The sequence below is a fragment of the Miniopterus natalensis genome, chromosome 1, assembly GCF_054644295.1.
Source record: "Miniopterus natalensis isolate mMinNat1 chromosome 1, mMinNat1.hap1, whole genome shotgun sequence".
Classification (NCBI taxonomy): Eukaryota; Metazoa; Chordata; class Mammalia; order Chiroptera; family Miniopteridae; genus Miniopterus; species Miniopterus natalensis.
Window position 1 is genome coordinate 78,599,811 of NC_142081.1, and position 7,023 is coordinate 78,606,833.

The 7,023-nt window shown below is 46.6% G+C and overlaps 1 pseudogene; it reads right to left on the minus strand.

The window, feature by feature from the left end:
• LOC107526110 (coiled-coil domain-containing protein 90B, mitochondrial pseudogene) lies at positions 1-732 on the minus strand (annotated as a pseudogene).
• Positions 733-7,023: the final 6,291 nt, after the last annotated feature.

A 7,023-nucleotide genomic window follows, 5' to 3' on the forward strand; every position in this document is an offset into this window, starting at 1 on the left:
CTAGATTCTGTAAATTCCCAATGCTGTTGCCAGGCACGTAAACACCGAGGCTGCAAGATAACAAATTGTCTGGAGCATGTTAGATTCCATTAGTGTTTTCAAAGAAGCAATTTCAGTGTCAATTTTTATTACCGGTCTCTGAAATAATACTGTACTTTTGGTTTTGGTATCCTTTTTGGTAAATTCTGTGGTTGCTTCCATAAGTTTCTTGTCTTGATCTGTAAACATATCTGTTACTCCGCTCCTTTCTAGGTCAGTGTCCAGTTTATTATCTGCTCTGGTTCAACTGGTTTATCAGTTGTTGCTTAACTTGTTCTCCTTCAGTTTTCATTTTCTTGTTCCCTGTTCTCAGATCTGCAAATTCACTTTTCTCTGGGATGACCGTGTCTCTCCTGATGGAGTCCAAATGAGCCGTTACCTATTTTACTGTTATTTCCATGAGTTTCCAAGTCCTGAACCAATGCATGGGTATCAAAAGTCAATTTTCATTTGTTCTAAAGGAGTTATGGCCACTCGCCTCATATGATATCCTTCTTTGGTTGTGCTTAAGAAATCTCTCTGCAGGGCAGGAGAGGAACTCTCTGGGCCGGGAAAGGGTTGAAACCTGGTGGCCCCTGCTGCTTTCAGGTCACAGGAGCTGCCCCACCACACCCTTCGGCTCCACAGGTCCTCAGTCTTCCCGTCGGCAGGAGCTACCACCTCTTCTTTATCCACTCGTCTATTGACGGACATCTAGGCTGCTTCCATATCTTGGCCATTACTAGCGATGTTGCAGTGAACATGGGGGTGCATATATCTTTTTGCATTTATGTTTTTGTTTTCCTCAGATAAATACCCAGAAGTGGAATTGCTGGATCATATGGCAACTTCATTTTTAGCTTTTTTGAGGAACCTTCATAATGTTGTAAATTAGCTGCACTAATTTACAGTCCCACACCCTTTTCTCCACATCCTCGCTAACACTTGTTGTTTGTTGATTTATTGATGATAGCCATTCTGACAGGTGTGAGGTGAAATCTCATATGGTTTTAATTTGCTTTTCCTTGATCAGGCTGAATTTTCAAACCCCCTGAGGTAAGAGAAGCAGCCACTATCAGGGGCTCATTGGCCACCACATAGCCCATTGTATGGCCAGAGTTTTGGACACTCTTGATCCCGTGAGCATTGTAAACCCTTAAGAGGACTGTTGTTTCTTGCAAAGATTCATTTAGGAACTTTAGTGCTAGATATCTAAGTAGTTCTCACAGTTCAGAAATACTGTCCTGAATAAGCCAAGCTATGTCTCACCTCAGGGCCTTTGCACTCTCTGTTCCCCCTGCCTGGATGACTTTCCCTAGTTTATTACATGACTGGCGCCTTTATCCCCTTCAAGTGAAATATTGATTCCTTGACCATCGTTTCTAAAGGACTCCCTGTACTCTCTCACAATACCTTTTGCATTTCTCTCATTGAACACACCAATTTTACATTATTCTACATATTTGTTTATCATGTATCTTCTATCACTAGGATATAAGTTCCACAGAGCAGAGACCTTTCCTGTTTTGCTTACTGTTATCTTCCCCCACCCAGCACCGTGCATGGTGAATAATAGGTGCTCCATAAATATGTGCTGAATGAATGAAACACCAGCACATCTTTGAGCCTGTGAGCTGGCCCTGTCCTCTTTGTGAAGAACAGACATGAATCACTTGATCACTTGGGAGGTTCATATTAAAATTTGAAAATGGCTTTTTGATTTCAGACAGGGTCTTTGAGGCTGCTTCAGGAGAGAAACTTGACCCCTGCCCCTTCTCTCACTGAGGCGTGAGGAGCAGCCTGGGGCTCATAGGCATCATAAATTACCCATGTCATCCTGGAGGGGGCTGCTGACCACTTGGTCTACATTCCTGCTGCTAAAGATCCCATCTGTCCAGTGTTGGCCTTGCAGACAAGAATCAGAAGCTCCTGGTCTGTGGCCCCTCAGCCTCTTTCCAGCATGCCTTCCTATGTGCATGAATGGGAGGGGAGCTCTGTCCTTTACGGGCTGTCCTTTATGGGTTGTCCTCTCCCTTACTTCCACTTCAATTTGGACTTTGACCTTCAAGGCAGGAGCGAGGAGAGTAAAGGAGAGATGATCTTGAATCTTCCTAGTGCTGCCTCAGCCTCTCAAGATTCAGCATAGCAGGATGGTCTCAGGTGGCTGAAGTTATCCACTGGGTATTCTGGAGATACAGCAAGGGACAGGTGCACAGACATGTCTGCCTGAATGTTCTGACCTGGGTCTACCTGCTTGGCAGAAGTTTCAAGGACTGTAAGGTAGGACCCGATGCCTCCCATAAGCCACTCAGGAAGGGACAGAACCTCACGCTGGAAATAGAATCAGAGGGCATGGTTGTACTGTGGCCTTGGTGTCCTTCATTCCAGGCACTGGATTGATGTCCCGCCTCAGACATGGGCCCTGACCTGAGAATGAATCTCGACACCATCCTTGCCCTGGGGAGGCCGTTGGCATAACCGCAATGCAGACTGAAGAGGCTTCTTCCCCCGCCCCCGCAGCCCAATATCCCTGGTGCTTCCAGAGGGGCAGGTTTATCCCCAACCCTCCCACCCAGGCGCCCACCAGATCCTGTCAGTTCTCTTTACCACTTCTCAGGCTTCCTTCTCCGTCCACTGCCCTCCCAAAGATGCTACACCTGGAGCCCCCGAATGGTGGCCCTGACACCATCCTTTCTCTAACCTCTGCTCACCCCTGGGTGAGATGAGTCTTCCCTAAAGCCCCGGTTGCAGCACACCCCTTTCCTTACTGCCACTTGGGTAAAATCCTAACTCTTTGGCTCCTGTCAGAGCCTTTCCCATGCAGCCCAAACTGTCCTCCCAACCTCAGCACCAGTGCCTCTCTACATGGGTCTCTTAGTCCTTCAGATACACCACTTGTCCATTTCCTCATTCATTCATTCATGTTTGCCATGATATTTACCTGATCAGAGGCGATGGAGATGGAAATTAGCTTTCCTTTTGTGAAGGGACAGGGACAGTGAACAAGGAGGTGACCCATACACCCAATGACAGATCCTGACATGCAGGTGGCCTTGAATTTTTAAAAATTTTAAAGTATTTTTTGACTAAGAAAATGATTTTATTATATTTGTGGGCTTATAAAATAATGTATTTTAAAACTTTAAAAATATATATATTTTAAAAGATAATATGTACATTAAAGCAAATTAAAATGTATTTATATTGATTATCCCAATATTTAACAATAACAAAAGAGAAATATTATTCTTGGTACTTTAATCACTTTACTATTACTCCTGCACTTCAATCACTTTTAGAACTATATCTGTCTCTAAATACCATGCTACTGGCATTTTTCTGAAAAATGCATTACCTTCAGTGCATTTTAAATTTTCCATAAAATTGCCCGCAAGCCCCTTTAAAGTTGCATTTTAAAGTTAATAAGTTTGACATTTTGACACCTTTAAGGGACTCTTCTCGGTAGACCATATTTTTAAATGAGAATTTACTCTCTGTGTAAGTGCAGAGGTACCTGGTAAGCTCAGAGAAATTCTGGAAGTAGAGGCTATTTTCAATTCTGGTTTTTTACATTGCAGTTTGCAAATCTTTCATGGGCTTTGAGTTTCAAAGGAACACTTAACAGCTGGGAGGGCTGTAGGCCTGAGAGCGCCAGCAGGGGGTACGCCTTTCATTAGCTGTGTGGCCTGGGCTGGGCTTCCCCTCTGAGCTTTGGTCTGCCTCCCTGGCAAGGCCCTGTGGTTCCACCCAGCTGGCAGGTGTGGTGAGGCGGCGTGACTACGGACACAGCAGGCCCAGCTCAGTGCTGACACATAGAGGTTTGCAAGCTGTCGCAGGGACCATCCCTTTGTCTCTCCAGATCTTCTCCCCACCCTTTCCCACCCTGTCCCGTGTCTGGAGAAGGCCCACCCACGTGACAGATCCTGCCAGACCGGAGCCCTTGCCCTCGGGCTGCCTTTCGGGGTTGGCCAATAGGAAGCCCGGAGAGACCCAAGGGAGGCAGGAGGTGGAAGCTTGTCTTAATTCCCCTGCCCTCCTCCCTGCAAGGTCACACAGGCTGGCTGTGACCCTGGGAAGAAGGTCACCGCCTCTGTAAGGCAGCCTTGGGGACTCTCTGGGGTTCAGTCAGCAGTAGGAGCGCTGTTGCTGTTGACCCCGGCGGTGCTCCATGCCCTGCATGAGCTGCCACCACACCGCACTGCTGCTCAGCCACGCATCTAGCAAGGCTTAGTTTGTCCTTGGGCCTTAGCAGTTGTTGCTTTCTTTATCTTTAACTTTTGTTACTTATTTTTTGAAAAGGTTTCAATGGGCAGAAAAGGATGTACAGTGAAAAGTCTCCCTCTCTTTTGCGAACACCCAGTTCTCCCTACAGGCAACTAATGTTTTGTGGGGGTTTCTTTTATTGTGGTTAAATATACATAATATAAAATTTAACTGTTTAAATCAGTGATTTTCAACCGGTATATCACAAGAATTTTTAAACATGCAATACTTAGTTGGGGCACTGACCTCTTTTCCCTTTGGCTGTCAAAAAAAAAGACAACAGTCAACACAACGATAGCCATCAGGTGTGAATCAAAATTACACCTACCTTTTTTTTTGTCATATTGGCAAAATAAATTTTTTTAGTGTGCTGCAGATTTTTAGTAATTAGTTTAAGTGTGCCTTGAGATGAAAAGGTTGAAAATTGCTGATTTAAATCATTTTCAAATGTACAGTGCAGTGGCATTAAGTACATTGCTGTGCAACCATTGCCACCATCCCTCTCCAAAACTTTTTCAACTTCCCCCACTGAAACTTTGTCCCTATGAAACACCAACTCCCTGAAAGGTATTTTTTGTAATTATTATTATTATTATTATTATTATTTTATAAATCCTTCCAGAGACATTCTATGCATATTCAAGCAAATACATATAAATAACACAAACGGTAGCTTATTTTTTATACTGTCTGCATCTTGCTTTTTTCACTTAACACATCTTGGATATCATTTCACATCAATATATAATGCAATTTCTCATCTTTCTGCTTAGCCTTCCATTGTATGAATAATCCTACGTATTTAGGCTTCCCCTCATTGGGGAAATGATGTTTTCAGTATTGTGCTATGGCTTGCTTTCTAACCTATTTCTAACCTCCTGTTTCCTCTCCAGGCTCATGACCTCCCTACAAGGAAAACCAATCACTGCCATGCCCTGAGGGCCCTCCAGTCCTCTGGGCTCAGACTTGCTGTCCCCTCTCAGGAGACCTGCTCCTTTATCCCTCGCTCTGCAGTGACCCCAGCACATGGCTCCTTGGGGCCCTGTCTCCTGGGCCCAGCAGCCTCCCTGGCAGCCTGTGTTAGGATGTGACAAACCATAGTGACACGAGGTAATGGGAGAGGGCTCCGTGGTGTCCATGGGTGGGGTTGTTTTCCTAGTCTGAGTGCTGGCACTGCACCTGCAGGGACGGGGCTTGGCTCAGGCCGCAGAGGTGAAGCTGGGCACGAGATCTGCAAACTTTATTCAAGCCCCAGCTGAATTTGCTGGCACCTACTATGAAAGGCGAGGCCTCCAGTAGCCTATTTATCTTTCCATCCACACCCTGTACTGTCTTTCCTGCCACCACCATCCCCACCTTCTAATTAAAAAAAAAAAAAAAAAAAGTAGAAAAAAAGAGAGAAAAAATGGTAGAGAAAACCTCCATCTCTGAAAAAACATGACTCAAGATTTATGCTAGATGGGGAAGGACCAGCTGCAATGAAAAGTGCTTTTTATGTGAAACTACTAATGGAGACAACATGTCTTAGAAACACACACGTGATGCCCCTGGAGCCCTCTCCACCCCATGAGGTAGGTACTGTTCTGTTTTCTTTTGCCACATTACTGATGAAAAAATAGGCTCAGAACTCAGTACCAGAGGTGGGGCAGGACCCTCCTCCTGACTCCAAATCTCCATGAATGCCTACATTTCCCAGATGAATTTGGCCTGTACGCACCCCCATCCCCACCCCAAGCCTTCTGGTAGATGGTGTTACTGAGGAGAGGATTAATTAATGGAAAGAACCAGAAGCAGCAAGGCCCTGGGGGTAACTGGCACAGATGGGGGTAAGAGGCCCAACAAAACTAGTCAGCTTGCAAGCTGAGTTCATAAGGGATGCTGGAGGGGCTGGAAGGCTGGAGACCAGCTAAAAATGTTCCTGTGCTGTCCTGAGAGCCGGCCCTGCCGAGAAAGAGAAAGGAGGGGCAAGGAGAGGGGGCCCTGAGCAGGGAGAACCCTCTCGGGGGGTTGCAATCCCCACTTCAAGGAAATATGGGACCTCAAGTAGAGGACCCTGCTCCTCAGGACCAAAAGGCTTAGAGGCGGAGCTTTGATTCAGCTGCAAAGTCAAGATGGAACCAGGGGTGTGGTAGGGATGTGATGGATACTGTGGACAATGAATTCAGCTGTGTTCAGATGAAGATCGGTGCCTGGCACCCCCCTACAGCTGCCCTTCCTGGGACCCCAAGGTCTGAGGTCATTTTACACAGTCAGCTCCCTTGGCCTGAAGAAACATCAGCGGAACAGGGATGGAAGCTGGAGGAAACAGAGGCCTCACCCACAGACAGTGCTCTCTGGAGAAAACCTTTTTCCCTGGTGTCAGCCGAAGAGAATCTTGGCCATTTGGGGGACACCATAAGTCCCCCCTCACTAATGCTCTACCCTTCTCAGCCTTCTTGGAGAGCACCAAGGACAAGGACAGCCTGGCTTGTAAAACCCAGCAGGTGCTTCAACACCAAATATCCTGAGTGCCCAGATGTGCCCACAGGGGTAGATGCCACCGAGGATAGCAAGATGGGCCAGCCCCCGCCCACTAAGAGCTTCCAGGGAAGGGGCACCAGCAGCCTCAGACGGTTTCAGATGAGGGTCTAACAGAGAACAGGCCTGGAGCAGTGAGGGGTGTGGCTCAGAGCTTTTGGGCGAGGCTCTGGGAAGTACACAGGGTTTAACACTCATCTGCTTTCCTCCTGATAGGCTTTGGCC